The sequence below is a fragment of the Pieris brassicae genome, unplaced genomic scaffold, assembly GCF_905147105.1.
Source record: "Pieris brassicae unplaced genomic scaffold, ilPieBrab1.1, whole genome shotgun sequence".
In the NCBI taxonomy this organism is placed as follows: Eukaryota; Metazoa; Arthropoda; class Insecta; order Lepidoptera; family Pieridae; genus Pieris; species Pieris brassicae.
The window spans coordinates 5,426-22,667 of NW_025576057.1; the positions used below are offsets into that span (position 1 = coordinate 5,426).

At 35.3% G+C, this 17,242-nt stretch overlaps 3 long non-coding RNA genes across 7 annotated transcripts; 1 reads left to right on the top strand and 2 right to left on the bottom strand.

The window, feature by feature from the left end:
- Positions 1-1,636: 1,636 nt before the first annotated feature.
- On the bottom strand, positions 1,637-4,376 carry LOC123719423. 3 transcript variants are annotated; one of them, XR_006755483.1, is made up of 6 exons: positions 4,293-4,376; positions 3,906-4,140; positions 3,559-3,697; positions 2,882-3,196; positions 2,252-2,434; positions 1,637-1,815 (listed from the first exon to the last, which is right to left on the bottom strand). It is a non-coding gene; the product is annotated as an uncharacterized LOC123719423 (long non-coding RNA). The 3 variants fall into 3 exon arrangements; XR_006755481.1 differs by having other exon boundaries at positions 2,882-3,209; XR_006755482.1 differs by having other exon boundaries at positions 2,882-3,209; positions 4,250-4,374.
- Positions 4,377-4,405: 29 nt separating this feature from the next.
- Positions 4,406-7,667, top strand: LOC123719424. 3 transcript variants are annotated; one of them, XR_006755484.1, is made up of 4 exons: positions 4,406-4,892; positions 5,283-5,419; positions 5,569-5,693; positions 7,563-7,667. It is a non-coding gene; the product is annotated as an uncharacterized LOC123719424 (long non-coding RNA). The 3 variants fall into 3 exon arrangements; XR_006755485.1 differs by having other exon boundaries at positions 5,569-5,667; XR_006755486.1 differs by lacking the exon at positions 5,569-5,693.
- Positions 7,668-8,073: 406 nt separating this feature from the next.
- LOC123719425 lies at positions 8,074-9,513 on the bottom strand. The gene is made up of 3 exons (XR_006755487.1): positions 8,814-9,513; positions 8,359-8,502; positions 8,074-8,133 (listed from the first exon to the last, which is right to left on the bottom strand). It is a non-coding gene; the product is annotated as an uncharacterized LOC123719425 (long non-coding RNA).
- Between the last annotated feature and the right edge of the window lie 7,729 nt (positions 9,514-17,242).

Below are 17,242 nucleotides of genomic sequence, written 5' to 3' on the forward strand. Positions count from 1 at the left end.
AAATCATGGGAGTTACACTCCGAGAGCATAGCCAGACGCAGGCACTCTTTTCTACATACAGTTATTCGTTTCATAACGATTAACTAAATCATGGGAGTTACACTCCGAGAGCACAGCCAGACGCAGGCACTCTCTTCAACATACAGTTATTCGTTTCATAACGATTAACTAAATCATGGGAGTTACACTCCGAGAGCATAGCCAGACGCAGGCACTCTCTTCAACATACAGTTATTCGTTTCATAACGATTAACTAAATCATGGGAGTTACACTCCGAGAGCATACATAGCCAGACGTAGGCACTCTCTTCTACATACAGTTATTCGTTTCATAACGATTAACTAAATCATGGGAGTTACACTCCGAGAGCATAGCCAGACGCAGGCACTCTCTTCAACATACAGTTATTCGTTTCATAACGATTAACTAAATCATGGGAGTTACACTCCGAGAGCATAGCCAGACGCAGGCACTCTCTTCTACATACAGTTATTCGTTTCATAACGATTAACTAAATCATGGGAGTTACACTCCGAGAGCATAGCCAGACGCAGGCACTCTCTTCTACATACAGTTATACGTTTCATAACGATTAACTAAATCATGGGAGTTACACTCCGAGAGCATAGCCAGACGCAGGCACTCTCTTCAACATACAGTTATTCGTTTCATAACGATTAACTAAATCATGGGAGTTACACTCCGAGAGCATAGCCAGACGCAGGCACTCTCTTCAACATACAGTTATTCGTTTCATAACGATTAACTAAATCATGGGAGTTACACTCCGAGAGCATAGCCAGACGCAGGCACTCTCTTCAACATACAGTTATTCGTTTCATAACGATTAACTAAATCATGGGAGTTACACTCCGAGAGCATAGCCAGACGCAGGCACTCTCTTCTACATACAGTTATTCGTTTCATAACGATTAACTAAATCATGGGAGTTACACTCCGAGAGCATAGCCAGACGCAGGCACTCTCTTCTACATACAGTTATTCGTTTCATAACGATTAACTAAATCATGGGAGTTACACTCCGAGAGCATAGCCAGACGCAGGCACTCTCTTCAACATACAGTTATTCGTTTCATAACGATTAACTAAATCATGGGAGTTACACTCCGAGAGCATAGCCAGACGCAGGCACTCTCTTCTACATACAGTTATTCGTTTCATAACGATTAACTAAATCATGGGAGTTACACTCCGAGAGCATAGCCAGACGCAGGCACTCTCTTCAACATACAGTTATTCGTTTCATAACGATTAACTAAATCATGGGAGTTACACTCCGAGAGCATAGCCAGACGCAGGCACTCTCTTCTACATACAGTTATTCGTTTCATAACGATTAACTAAATCATGGGAGTTACACTCCGAGAGCATAGCCAGACGCAGGCACTCTCTTCTACATACAGTTATTCGTTTCATAACGATTAACTAAATCATGGGAGTTACACCCCGAGAGCATAGCCAGACGTAGGCGTAGCTGAGTCGGCGATGCCACTTAATTTCCCTGGGAGGTTGGAGGTTCCACCTGGCTGTTACAGGGATATTCAGTTGCGCAGCTAGGTTTAGTGTCTTCGAAGAATAATAATTTCAGCGTATTAAAAACGCTGAACGCTGCTACTAATTGCCTAAGCTAGTTTTTAATTGGACCGACGTGGGGTTTGGATCACATCCACAATTACAGATGTCAAGTATTATTATAATAAGTGTTTATACCTCTTTCCTGTCGGTCGAATCTCCGTTCAGTCGAAAAGCTTGTCCAGCGACAGTTGTTCCAGGGGCGTCTTGTCATCATTCATCTGAAGGTAAAATAAATTATATAATTACTAGCTGCCATAGAATGTGGTTTTAGATTTGAATTTGATTTACACTTCGGTCTAAGTAACACGTGGTTGGCTAACACCAAAAATTAAAAAAGTTCATACTTTAGCCTCAATAACACGTGGTAATCATGATATTGAATTGTAGCTTATATGACACGTTTGTCGGTTTACCATAGCAGTGCCATCTATTGATCACTTACTCAATTCAGTCGAATAATTGTGACTGTCAATTAATTATAGACAAATAATTTGCAATAAAATAAAATTGCGACTATAATTAAAGATCTAAGCTACCCTATCTCTTAAGTTGGACCAGACCGCTCACGGTGTGCCAATTTAATTTAAAATCGGTTAAGTAGTTTAGGAGGCCATCGCGGACGGAAGTACTTTTCAATAAAATTTTGAAACTTACTTTGGCAAATATTCCAACTGCAACCGAATGGCTTAAAATTTGATCTGCTAGGCGCTCTTTGATTTTCTGTTTGCCATTCTGTACTGGTTGTAAGTGGTGCTGGGTTAAAGCTGGAGCAAACACGGTTGGGATTCTCGCGATCTTTATTATAAAACTCCTCTATGTGGCTCCACTTTACTGTACCTGCAATGGAAGGTTATGATCTTATTCTCAAAACAATTTTAACCAATCACAGGTCAAGCGGCAATAAGAAAATAAATATCGGTACAGCAGAGGTACATCAATTATTAGTTATTTTAATTAGGCAATAAGGCAATACTAACAACTACTTGATGCAGGGAAATAATTGCCAAAGGCCACTAGCGGATAAATAAGTCAATGGATGGTCATGGTTCAATGGATAAATAAGTCATAAAAAAGTTTTAATATCTTTCCGCTGTTCAATTAATTTAAATTATTATACCAACCTATGTTTAGTTTTCTGTTTATTTGTATATCTAGTGTAAATTGGAAATACCGTTTAAAAAAAAATTTAATCTTTAAACATGCACTCAAGCAAACAAGCCAATGTAAATTTGTAAAAATTAATATTCAACCACATTTTGTATAATATTCTAAAGAAGTGGTTACCTCCTCGACAAGAGCTGCTGACTTGTCTGCTGTGTCACAATCTCCTGAGAAGTAAAATGCTATTGGCTGTTTCCAGCATTTTCGAACACCGATAACCATGAAAGTTCGACTATGGTTTGCTATCACAGTAGTACGGCCTTAGCATTGAGTTTTACGTTATATGTCAGATTTTTTCTTATTGACATTTCATCAAAAGCCATTTTACATAAATTATCATTGACATCTTGGTCTTTTGTGATTTCTTTTACTGTCTGTATTACTGGGCTGTTGATTCCACATACCATTGGAATTTTGTTCAATAATGCCTTGAGAGAGCTGACAAAATAACCTAGTATTGTCTTTGGTTAACATAGCTTTTACACATTGAAAGAAACCAATTTTTTATACCGGATTAAAACTATTTGTATTATTATAAACTTATAATTATGTATAATAATCCAGTTAAAAAAATATTTTCTTTCAAAATAACCTAATCAATAATATAAAACAAAAGTTTGATTTCTTATAGATGCTCAAGACGTTCACTTTATCATCCAGTGTCCATCTCATTCCAGTTAATTTTCTTATAAAGTTTTTCAGTTGGCTTTGTAATAGTAAAGAAAATGAATTATTTAATGTGCTTTTTAATATTTCATTGCTAGGTTCGTTTGATATAGATCTTTTGGAGTTTTTATCACCTTGAAACTTTTTTCAGAGCCTCACTATTTCAGATAGATTTTTTCTGCATCTCTTAGACAGCGTTTGCTTTTGAGGTGTAAGTTCACTGAACTTTTTCACGTCCAAGTCCTACAAAATACCTTTGCTAGTTGATGGTTCCTGGAAAATATACAAAAATAATTGAATAAAAAATTCGAAAAAGATAACAAATCCAATAAGTGGATGGAGAAAATAGAAAACTTTTAATCATCCATATATCACCTAGATGTGTGTCAGAAATGTACTGCCTACCTACCTCTATGTAAAAAAGCATGACTATAAAAATTTGTCTATTTGACTTAGGTAGAATATGAATGTAAATACTCACTTGGATGTCATAACTTGCTCTATATGGACTACAATGTTTGTTTTTTAATTGGTCTATATCCTCCTCTATTCACTCTTAATCTAACTTGTTAAGTCTTTTCCTATCGCTGCTGGTAAATGAAGATTCATTCAAATGATTTTCACATAGTATCCTATGCTGGGCATTCACTGTTTTTAATGATTCAATGGATGTCCCATCACCATTAGGAAAACAAAATTTAGCCCAAACTTTAACACTAAAAATAAAGTTTTCATTAGACATAGTTAATAGTGAAGCTGTTTTGGATAATCTTTCCAATATGGACCGTCGATTTAAATGCCCATTTTTTTGTAGATAGTACTCACTAAAAGAAAGAGTTTTGCAAAGATTTAGGTTGCGCAAACTTACGGTTCATGAGATACATTTATTAAAACTTTTCACACAAATTGGTAAGTAACAACACGCAATTACAAAATATATTTGACAAATAATTGATGTCAAACGTCAATCACTTAGTGTAGGGTTCCGAAAATTTTCAAAGTATCGATACTACTCTGGTATCGACATTAAACTTTCTAATATGGATCATCGGTTTAAATGCCCATATTTGTTTTGTAGATAGTACAAAAGTTATTGAAAATATCGATACTACTCGGGTATCGATACTTTTTGGTGATCACTAAATTTGTTTTTAAGCCATTCATTTTGTTTAATGGCGTCCAGTCATCGTTTGTCACCCTTGCAGTAGAAATCGTTTTACGTACTCCTATAAACTTACAACGTTTGACTACCATGGCGTCTCCGAAGCCCATTGTTTGAAGAGTTAAGTGAAGTGCAAGTGTTGGACTCAAATTAGCCGCTTGTCACGGCCTCCTCTTCTGCGCCGATCCTTGACGAACCGGTTGCTGGTCCTAGTGGGCTGACTAGTCCTGGCGAGGAATTTGCTGCGATGCCCAGACTTACTAGGTCATCTGGCAGAAGGCTTAATCCTTACTCGGATGAGTTAAAGTAAGTTTTGATTTATGTTATTTCAGGTCAGGTTATAAAATAATAAATCATTAGTAAAAAAAAAAAAAAAATTGCTTACTGGAATTTTGAAAAAGTTGGATTGCATAAGGTCTGTTGTGGATTTTAAAATGAAATTTATAGCTGAAAATATTTTTTTCATTGTTTGTAACTTTCTGTATTATCTAATTCTGTATTATCCTGTACTTTTTTAATATCAAAAAAGTACCCAAAACCGAATCAGAGCACCCCACTATCCACATGGTCTTGTCTGCCCTACCCCTAGAGTATATATAAAAGCTCCGAAGTAGCCGTCAACCCCCTCCCCGCCCCTCTAAAACCTCAAATATCGACGGTCCATATTGGAAAGATTAACCGATCTACTTACTTCAGAGGCCCATTCTCGGACGGAAGAGGGAACCTATGCAAGGATAAGGAAGAATCTTCTTTTGATGGTATACCGCATTTTGAGTATTTTCCCTACCATGTTTTGGCAAAGTACAACACAAAATCGTCAATATGACTTACCTGTAAGTGAAGTTTTATTATACATTGAGCTTTGAGACTTTAATACTACCCTCAGTTTTCATTTGATTGAAATTGTAACTACACGTGTGTAAATCCAGTTGTAATGTATCCTCGAACGAAGGCGTACATAACCAAAAGCGTCGCGTAACAGGTAACGCACGGCCGCCGCCCTAACGACCACTTGTCGCTGGATGAGACAATGAACTGCTGCAGGTATCGGGAGAAGATCCATCAAAGTCTAATACTCCAGGTGAAGACATACAGTTTGATCTTGCAGTAAGCTTACACTTTACAACTTTTATCTAAGTATTCTAATCAATGCACCCAATTTGAACCCAGAGGAAAAGACCGCAATCTCAAACAGGATTAATATAGGACGCAGGTTTCAAATGAAACCAAATGCTACAGCTACTTCTTGTTTAGCAGAGGCCACTCACAGTGTTCTTGTCTGCGGAAACAAGAAATATGTACCTATTAAAATTACTTATGGATACGGATTCCAATGTGACACACAATACCAAGACTCAGTCACACGACACAACTTTATTCTATATAGCCTTAAAAGATCTAAAAGAACAACTTCAAGGAACATAGGTATACAAGTACCTATTCAGTAAGCGATTAGTTGACTACAAGCTCGCATCAAAATCAGAAAAGGACAAAGAAGGTCAAAAAGAATTTAATCATAGGCAAAAGGGGAATCCAGGATGAAGGAGCTTGCTCACAGCCTACTATAGGCAGTCGAGTCCAGCGCCGCGCGCGCCACCTCGCGCTCACTGGTAGTTTATCAAAGAATGTTATTCACTTATTACTTGTGATACAACTCTATTATCGTGGATAAAAGGTTATAAAATACCTTTTTCTTGGTCAGCGATGTTCCTAAAAGTAAACTATATTCAGAGACTGAACAAAGCAAATTCGAACAATCTATAAATTACAACAAAAACACTCCCGCACAAGGCGTTAACCGACAGATAACCGTTTGGCACCGTTAGGTGGCTATCTGAGGGCCGCAGGTAAACCCGCGTTCATAAATTGAAGCGAAGCGACCAATGAGAGGGCGGCAGGCAGCAAGGCAGCGATCGGACTGACCAATGAGAGGGCAGCAGGCAGCAAGGCAGCGGTCGGACAGCGCGTGCGCACTGGCAAGCGGCGATGACTCACACGGAGCGAGCGAGATGGCACTACAGCACTGATGACTCACACGGAGAGAGCACTGGAGCAGACATCCGCACGGGTCGGCGGTCGGAAGCGAAAGTGGCCCCTGCGCATGTGTCACAACCTCTTTTATAATCACAACTCCCTCCTCCGACTCGACCATCCCACTTCGGGAAAATGGTCGAGTCAATTCGTAACAACTCGTAAACAACCGAACGAGTCAAATGAGTAACTATTGCACATGCGCACTTGTAGCAAGATTCTTAAGAATATGTTTCATAAAAATGTTTAGAATTTAGAATAATTAAATTAATATTAGAAGCTAACACAAGAAATATTAAGTTTATGTCCTCCAGCTACACTGAATGTTTACAAAATATTCAGGACGCTAGAACACTTCTTGAAGCTAAAGGATTTATTGTAAATACTGAAAAGAGTAATGAAATTCTTGTAAATTCTTGGGTATATAATAAAATGTAGAACTTAAATCTGTTAATATGATAATAATAAACAAATTTTTCAAAATCTCGCACAATTAGATGGCTTACGTGCCTACCTCTGCCTGTCCAGCAGCAGAATATGGCTGGTTTTACACGAAGGGTCTAGAGAGTAAATATTTTAACCATCGATAGTTTTACCGGACTTACAATGGTATCGTGCGTCAGACCAACCTATAAATTAAATTAAATCGGTTGACTTTTGTTAAGAAATGTATAGTGATTCAATTCAATTTCCTCATCTTACTAAAATTACTAAAGAACTTTGGCGATGGGGCGAAGGCTTACACGGTTTCCTGGTCAATTTATTTAATGGCTTTCCATCGTTTGCTATCATATTTAAAACGTTAGGAAAAATTATTAACGGCAATGAGTTTGGCATCATATTTGTTTTCCTGTGGACTACTCGAACGTGGTGACCGCTTTCAGAAGGCTCTTAGTTTCGGGACCCATAATTTTCTAACCTAATGAAACTTATCTCTCATTCCAGCAACCGAGAAGAGTGCCTTTGTCATCAGTGTCATCTATAATATAAAAAATGAATCGCAGAATGTGTAGGTAAGCGCATAACTATACAAAGCCTGAACCAATTGTACCAGTTCTGTTTTTTTAATGTTCGTTGAAGTTGAAGTTGATGGTTTTAACATTTTCATTGGTTTACATTTATAACATTTGTTTATAACATTGGATTACATATTAGTAATATATAAGAGTATAATGAAATAAATTTTATATTATGTTATGTTTTATTTATTTTTCCTAATATTTCATTACATTACATGGTTATGATAAATAATAATTTAATTTTATAGGTAGATTAACGACATAACTTATTAAAATTTTAACTAACTTTCTTCTAAGAAAAATAAGTACTAGTATTTTATATGTACAAAAGGACATTTAAATACAACATGTTTGTTTCTGCTAGAATTAAGAAGAATATATTAATTTTCCAAAATAATAAATGAAGCTTGTTCTTTCAGTTACGTCTTGATTTCCTTCATTAACTTCTTGACTTGAAACTGTATCAAGTGTTGGAACTAAAACTTCTGCCGGTATATCTACAAATTATAATCCTTACAAATATTTTGCATAACAGCTGTGGCAATAACAATAGCTTGAACTTAAGCTAGTAATAAATACAATGTTAAAGCAACATTTCCATACTCCAAATTTTCCGAAAGACAAATATTTTAACCTTACATCATGTTTCATTTGGGTCACATATCTTGCAACTTTTTGACATAGTATAATTATTAATACTCTAAATTATACTATATATTTACCTCTCTATAGTATTCCTATTCTTAATGTGTACTTCATCATATCTCTGGTCAGTCAGAGAAATGGTGTTAATGAATAAGGTATATTTGAGTAAGCACTATTAACAACCATCCAGTGATTTCTCAGTAGACCTGTACGATATTAAGCTATAAACAAATATACCTGTTAATTTAGTTGGCACATTTATCAAGTTCTACCTTCTTATCAATAAATTTGAATTAACTTGTAGAACTGAGTTTACAAAAGTTGTTGCATCATGAGCGGCACCAGGCCATGGGGAACAACATTAATATATTTTATTTCTGCATCACACACAGCTTGTACATTTAAAGAGAAATATCCTTTTCAATTACAATATTATTCACCAATTATGTCACCTAAAGAAAATAATGCTGCTTAAAATTATTACAACTTCATACTATAATGTACAATGTTAAATAATATATAAATTACTTACATGATGATTGAATTCGTAAATGTGGCATAACAAAAAACCACAAATAAAATATTTAAATTTTTTTGGTTCAACAGTTTATGTGCATGATAAGTTATATAAGACAAAATTCGATGTTAAGTCATGGAAAGGTATTCTTGTGGGATACGAACCAAACGGTTATAAAGTTTGGAATCCTAAATGCGAAAAATTTATTACTGTCAGAGATGTCATAGTAGATGAGACAAATTACTTCAATCCAGGCCTGCGTTGCGACCTGAAGAGAATATAGTAAATTCTCATGATAATGTTAACATTGACAACATTTCAAAGTCAATAAAGTCTCAAAAAACTGACAGATATAAATCAGATACCTGTAAATCTGATGATTATGAAGTTCCTCAGAAAATTCGCAAAACTAACCATGACATCGTCGAATTTGAACAACCAAATGCACATTCTGATGATCTTTCAGTGGTCGTAAATAATGAGGACACAACCAGTTGTATTGAACCACGTAGGAGTGATAGGCTTAAAGTCGTCCCCCTATTTCTTATAAAGAAATCGATGATAACCTTATGTGTGCTAGTTCAATTTTGTGTAAAATACCAAATTCGTTTCAAGAGATTAAAACACGAGACGATAGAGTTCATTGGGAAGGTGCAATTAAATTCTCTATTTTTAAATAAAACATGGACTTTAGTACCACGGCCAGATAACAAAAATATTATAGATTGCAAATGGATGTTTAATATAAAAAATGATGAATTCGGAAAGCCTTTACGCTATAAAGCTCGACTCGTTGCTAGGGCTTTTAGCCAGGAATATCTCATAGACTATAATGAGACTTTTGCACCTGTTGCAAGAATAGCTAGTTTTAGATTTATTATTGCTTTTGCTAATCAATATAATTTACTTGTACATCACATGGACGTAAAAACTGCATTTCTAAATGGGGTACTACAGGAAGAAATATATATGAAAGTTCCAGAAAAAAGTTCCAGTCTTGCAAAAATGGTTATGTGTGTAAATTAAATAAAGCATTATATGGGCTAAAGCAAGCCGCTAGATACTGGTTTGAAATTTTTGAACAGTCTCTTAGGCGGGAGGGTTTTCAGAATTCATCAGTAGATAGATGTATTTATATACTAAATAAAGGAGATATACAGAAAAATATATATGTGGTACTTTATGTTGATGATTTGGTAATAGTGAGTGCTAATGTAAATACAATAAACAGTTTTAAAATATATTTAATGAGTAAATTTAAAATGACAGATTTACATGAAATTAAATTATTTCTTGGAATTAAAATAACTCGTTGCGATGATATGATAATGTTAGATCAAAGTGCTTATATTAAAACAGTTTTAAATAAATTTTGCATGCAGGATTGCAACAAAAACCTGCAACTACTCCTATGGATAGTAAACTCAATTATGAAGCACTAAACTCAGAAAAAATTACACTGCTCCATGTCGCAATTTAATTGGTTGTCTAATGTATATAATGCTATGTACTCGACCTGACTTAAGCACTAGCGTTAATATATTAAGTAGGTACACAAATTAAAATAATAAAGAATTGTGGCAATGCCTCAAAAAAGTGCTTAGATATTTAAAAGGCACAACTGATTTTAAATTATGTTATAAAAGGTGTGAATATAATAACATCTTAACTGGGTATGTGGACTCCGATTGGGGAGGTAATGATGTAAAGAGTACAACCGGGTATATATTTAAATTGTTTGAACATTGTTCAATAACCTGGACAACAAAGAAACAATAGTCAGTAGCAGCCTCCTCCACAGCGGCTGAGTATATGGCCTTATATGAAGCCTTTATGGCTTAAATCTTTGGTAAGGAGTATTCATATTGATATATCCACTCCTATTGTAATATATGAAGACAATTAACTGACAGACAGACATTTTTCTAGGGAACAAATAGAGAAAAATGTAATAAAGCTAAAATACATTCCCACAGGTCAACAACCTGCAGATGCGTTAACAAAACCATTACCAGCGGTTACGTTTCATGAAATGAGGAGAAACATGGGTTTACAATTATAATATTTAATGAGTTGGCTATTATTTGTTATTAATTTAATTATTCTGTTATATTCATTGTGTTCTGATAATTATATGTAATGTATATAATGTATCGAATTTAAGATGATGAAATGATCTGATAAGGTTTTTCTGGGTTTTCCCTTATCCGAGCAACAAATGTTGGATCATTATTTTTGTATTTTCCCAGACTCGCTTGGAAGTTATATAGTTCTGTTTAGGCATTTGATTTGTACAAGAATTAATTTTTGAGGGGGCATGTTGATTTATTTGAGTAATATTGCAAAAATTAATCATTGTATTGACTTTTTCCTGTCATTTGAATGAGCGATCGAGCCGCCATCTTGTCGAGGCGCCAAATTGTCTTTACCTCACTCTGCTCCAGGTCATTTCTGTTTCATTCCAATGTGTATCGTGGTAGGAAGCAGACATATCACTTCCAAGTTAAACAGTAAATATATTTCTTTATTACGGATACTGTGTGTATAATTATCGTGCCCTAACAAGAATTACAACAGTTCTTAACTGATACCGCCGTTACTGCACACTCGCAATGTTCGCGAGTGTGTTGCAGGCCTTTTAAGAATTTTTAAACTTAAAAATTGTAATTTATAGTAAACTGAAATATTAAAAAGATTATTACTTATTACTGTTTTTCTTGGAACAGGTGGTAAACGAACAGATTGTCCGTGGACAATCTTAATGTCAAGTTCGCGAGTGCGTTGCCGGCCTATTAAGAATTTGTATGACTTATTTGAAGATAAATATTATAAATAGCAAAATATAGATGTACCTACTACTAGCGACATTTTGTACCAGAGTGTCATCAAATGTTGTCTATGAGATTCTTTACTTTTGTATTTAGAAAATAAAGTTCAGTTCTTTTCCGGTACTCGCTCAGTCACGTTGTTTTATTACAGGTTATGGGCCCAGGCCGCTCCTGGCTCATAAAAAGTACTTAGTTCTCGCGACAGTATAATTATTGATTATCAGGACATTATCGATAATAATAATTCGTGGCAGAATAGGACTAAGTGTGTTGAGTTGTGCAGATTTATTGTGTCGCGTCAGGCATCAGTAATGGCGTCCAGTTCGAACTATCACATTAGTGTGCCGAAACTGCAAGGGCGTGAAAATTACAGTGAATGGTGTTTCGCAGCAGAAAATTTCCTTGTCTTAGAGGGAATGGTTGGGTGTATCAAACCTGAGCCCAACGTTGCTCCAGCAGCTGCAGACGATGCGAGAACAAAAGCGAAGTTGATTCTAACAATTGACCCGGCTCTTTATGTTCATATAAAGAATGTAGCAACATCGAAAGAATTGTGGGATAAATTGAAGATGTTATTCGATGACTCGGGATTTACAAGAAAAATAAGTCTTCTGAGGAATTTAATTTCTATTCGATTAGAAAATTGCACTTCGATGACGTCATATGTAACACAAATTGTTGAAGCTGGTCAGAAATTACAAGGTACGGGTTTTGGCATAAGTGATGAGTGGATCGGATCTATCATGTTGGCTGGATTATCTGAAAAATATATGCCCATGATAATGGCAATCGAGCATTCGGGCATGATAATCACAACCGACGCCATTAAAGGGAAATTGATGGACATTGGACCGGAAGACAGTGATGCCAACAATGCGTTTGCTTGTTTCCGCAAGAATCAAAAATCAAAGAGTGTAAAGAGTACACAGTCTATGTACAAGAAAGATGGTGAGAATGGGCTTAAAGGTCTCGTTACCAGGCCATAAAATTATTAAAAAAAAAAAAAAATGGTGAGAATGAACGAATGTCGACATCTGTCAAAGAAAAACAATACGTCAAATGTTATAATTGTAAACAACATGGCCACTACCGTAATCAATGCACTTATAAAGATAAATCTTATAAGAATTCTGAAAATAAATCGTCAAAAACAAGTAATGCATTCAGTGCCGTGTTTTTTAGCAGAATATTTGACAAGAGTGACTGGTATGTCGACTCTGGGTCAAGTTCGCATTTGACAAGCAATAAAGATTGGATGGTCGACGAATGTTATTCTGGGTTCACCAAGGAAATCATGGTTGCTAACCAGAATAAAATCCCAGTGTTGTGTTGTGGAAAAGTAAACATAACAACATCAACTGAAGGATGTGACTTTAACATAACTGTTGAAAAAGTGTTGTGTGTGCCCAAATTATCTACCAACTTATTGTCAGTAAGCCAACTGATATGGCAGGGTAACAAGGTGTATTTTACAAGCGATGGATGCGAGATATTTAATAAACAGGACACTCTAGTAGCGACTGCATCACTTATAAATGGAGTTTATAAACTAAATACTTCATCTTGTTTGGTGGCAGCAACAGCAGAGTCTCCAGAAGTTTGGCATCGTAGATTGGGACATGTCAACAGTGATAACATGAATAAAATGCAGGATGCTGTGGAGGGGGTCAAATTAACTGAGAAGGCCGACATCAACAAGTCCAACTGTATAGTGTGCTGTGAAGGAAAGCAAAGTCGGTTGCCCTTCGATAATAAAGGGAACAGCAGTACTAAGCTATTGGAAATAGTACACAGTGATATATGTGGCCCTATGGAGAATGTATCGCTAGGAGGATCAAGGTACTTTCTCATTTTTGTTGATGATCACAGCAGCATGACATATGTTTATTTTTTAAAAGGTAAAAATGAGACTTTACAATATTTTAAAGAATATAAAGCAAGAGTTGAGAATTCAACGTCAAATAAAATAAAAATACTTGTAAAATAAAAAGTGATAATGGCACAGAGTTCTGTAACAGAGATTTTGATAATTATTTGAAGAAACTGGGTATAATTCATCAAAGAACCAATCCCTATACTCCTGAGCAAAACGGGCTTTGTGAATGTATGAATAGGACTCTGATCGAGAAAGCAAGATGCCTTTTATTTGATGCAAGATTAGGCAAGGAATTTTGGGCTGAAGCCTAATGGCTTCAGCACACAGAGACAATAGACACAGCAGTCTATTTACAAAATAGAATTGTAAAAGGTGGATTGAACCACTGTACACCGTACAAGTTGTGGACAGGAGGCAAACCCAACCTCAGTCATTTAAGGATTTTTGGTAGTACTGTCATGAGACATATACCCAAGGAGAGAAGACGTAAGTGGGACAAGAAATCAGAACAATGCATACTGGTTGGTTACCCTGAGGATGTCAAAGGGTATAGGTTATACAATCCTTCAACAAAGGCTATTATAACCAGTCGAGATGTTGTCTTCATAAATGAAAAGTTATCTCATCAAGAAAATATGATTGAAATGGAAGTGGTAGAAGACAAACCAGCAGAAAATAGTCCACATACATCTTCAGTGGGAGAGGTGTCAGACCATGATGGAGAGGATTCATTCATTTTAACGAATGACATGGATGAAACCTATGTACCAGAGGAGGAGTCCATGACATCTGAGGAAGAACAGCAACCAGAAACCACATCAAAGTCACAACGGGTGAGACAAAAACCAGAAAGGTTTGGATATATGTGCACAGAACAGTGTAATGAATATTTTAGTGATGAACTGACATTAGAAGAAGCACTAAGGGGACCAGAGAAGGAGCAATGGGAACAGGCAGTGAAAGAAGAGCTGAAAAGCTTTGAAGACAACAAAGCATGGGAAGTTGTTGATATTCCTGCAAGTGGCAATATAGTTAAGTGCAAGTGGGTTCTAAAAAAAAAGTGTCATAGTGAAAATAATGTCCGCTATCGAGCCAGACTTGTGGCTAAAGGGTGTAGTCAAAAATATGGTGTGGACTATAGTGAAACATTTTCTCCAGTAGTACGGCATACAACACTTAGGTTATTATTCGCATTATCAGTGCAGTTCAACCTAGAAGTAACACATCTTGATGTGAAAACTGCTTTCTTAAATGGAGATCTGTCTGAGACAATATATATGCAAAAGCCTTTAGGTTATGTCTGTCCAAATAATAAAGTTTTAAAATTGACCAAAGCTATATATGGTCTCAAACAGGCATCTCGTGCATGGCATAAGAAAGTGGATGGTTGCATGTTAGCTAATGGTTATATTAAGTCCCAAATAGAGTCATGTTTATATACAAAATTTGCTGGCAGCAGTAAAACCATCGTGACATTATATGTCGATGATTTCTTTGTATTCTCAAATGATAGAAATGAAACTAGTAATCTTAAGGATATGTTGAATAAGATTTTTGTATTAAAAGACTTGGGAATTGTAAAGGAATGTCTTGGCATGTCAGTTGTATTTGATAAACAAAATAATAATTGTACTGTGACTTTAAGTCAAGAAAAATATATTGATAGATTGTTGACTAAGTTCAATATGGTTGATTGTAACACTGTGAATACTCCAATGGAGGTCAACTTAAAATGTAAGAAGGAAAATGATTGTAGTAATCAAAATCCCTATCAGCAGCTTATCGGGAGCCTAATGTATTTGGTTGTGCTCACACGACCCGATATAGCTTATGCAGTGTCATATTTAAGTCAATTCAATAATTGTAATACTGAACAACAATGGGTTTATGCCAAAAGAATTTTAAGGTATTTGAAAGGGACAAAAGATTTAGGTTTAAAATATAGTAAGGGCAAAAATGCAAACATTGAAGGTTATGTTGATGCAGACTGGTGCAGTGATGTTAATGATAGGAAATCATATTCAGGAATTTGTTATACTTTGTCTGGGTCTGTTATATCTTGGAGTTGTAGTAAGCAAAAATGTATTACACTTTCTAGTACCGAATCTGAATATGTATCCATATCAGAAGCCTGCAAAGAGGCAGTTTATTTGAGAAATTTACAATTTGAACTTACTAAAAGTATGTATAAGATCATTTTATATAATGATAGTATGAGCGCACAGAAATTGTTGTTAAACCCTGTATTCCATAATAAAACGAAGCATATTGATGTCAGATATCATTATTGTAGAGAATTAATTAATGAAAACATTATAAGTGTTAATTATCTATGTACATCAAATATGCCTGCAGATTTGTTTACAAAAAGTCTCGCTGCTGTAAAACATTATAAACATTTGAATACTTTAGGTATTGTTAAAGTGTAATTGTTTCTTTTGTTTATATAGTATCTATATTTTGAGTGGGAGTATTATAAATAGCAAAATATAGATGTACCTACTACTAGCGACATCTTGTACCAGAGTGTCATCAAATGTTGTCTATGAGATTCTTTACTTTTGTCTTTAGAAAATAAAGTTCAGTTCTTTTCCGGTACTCGCTCAGTCACGTTGTTTTATTACAATAAATACAAATAAGAATATTATTTATTAGTATTTCTTATAGAACAGGTGTTAGCGGGCAGGAGCCTTTTCTGATGTTAACTGATACCCCCGTTAACGTACACGCTTAATGTCGAAGTATTCGCGAGTGTGTTGCCGGCCTTTTAAGAATTTTTATGACTTATGTATTGAAATTTTAAGAAAATTTAAATACAAACAAGATACCAATTACTGTTTTTTTTTTGGAACAGGGGTAACGGACACGAGCCTTATATGTTTTTAACTGATACCGCCGTTAATGCACACTCTCAATGTTCGCGAGTGTGTTGCAGGCCTTTTAAGAATTTTTGAAATTAAAAATTGTAATTTATAGAAAACTGAAATATTGACAAGATTATTACTGTTTTTCATGGAGGCTGGGATGTATTCTACGAAGACTCATTTGCACTTCTAGTGTGTTCATACTTTAATATGCGTTTACTCCCCTACTCTTTCACTCTTTTACTGACTACATTTATTACTATCAATTCATATTTGTACCAATGTATTTAAACACACATAATATGATCTCAACATATGTAATGAGTCTCTTTGTAAAAAAAGTAATGAAGGTAAATAAAAACCATGTCATATTCGATTACATTATATTTTATTATTCTTAATATCATAATAATTACATAAGTGATTGCTTAACTACTATAATCCACACATACATTTCTGTTCTTATCTATTTCTATAATATTTGAAAACTCTGCGTAAACTACACAGTTAATTGTTTCAGGCAATGCGCTCTCGAATCTTACTTCCATTCTTACACTACCATGGCGTACAAGATTCCAATGCACATTAGAGTTAGCCGACAAGTCAGGTGTTAAATCAAAAGCTAGTAAACAGTACCCATTTGAATATTGCTCCTTCGATATTCCATTACCTTCGTTAAGAAAATGTATACCGGTGCCTGAGTACAGGGTGTGGTATGCGCTAGTAAATACATCGTTTGGAAATGATGGTTGTAACGCTTTTGAAGGTATCTGTTGACCATCTATATATAGGCTAAATGAGCAAATACCAAAATTTTCAAAGTTGAAAGGATTTTTACCATAACTACCGTTGAATGCTGTATTATTCACAAAACCT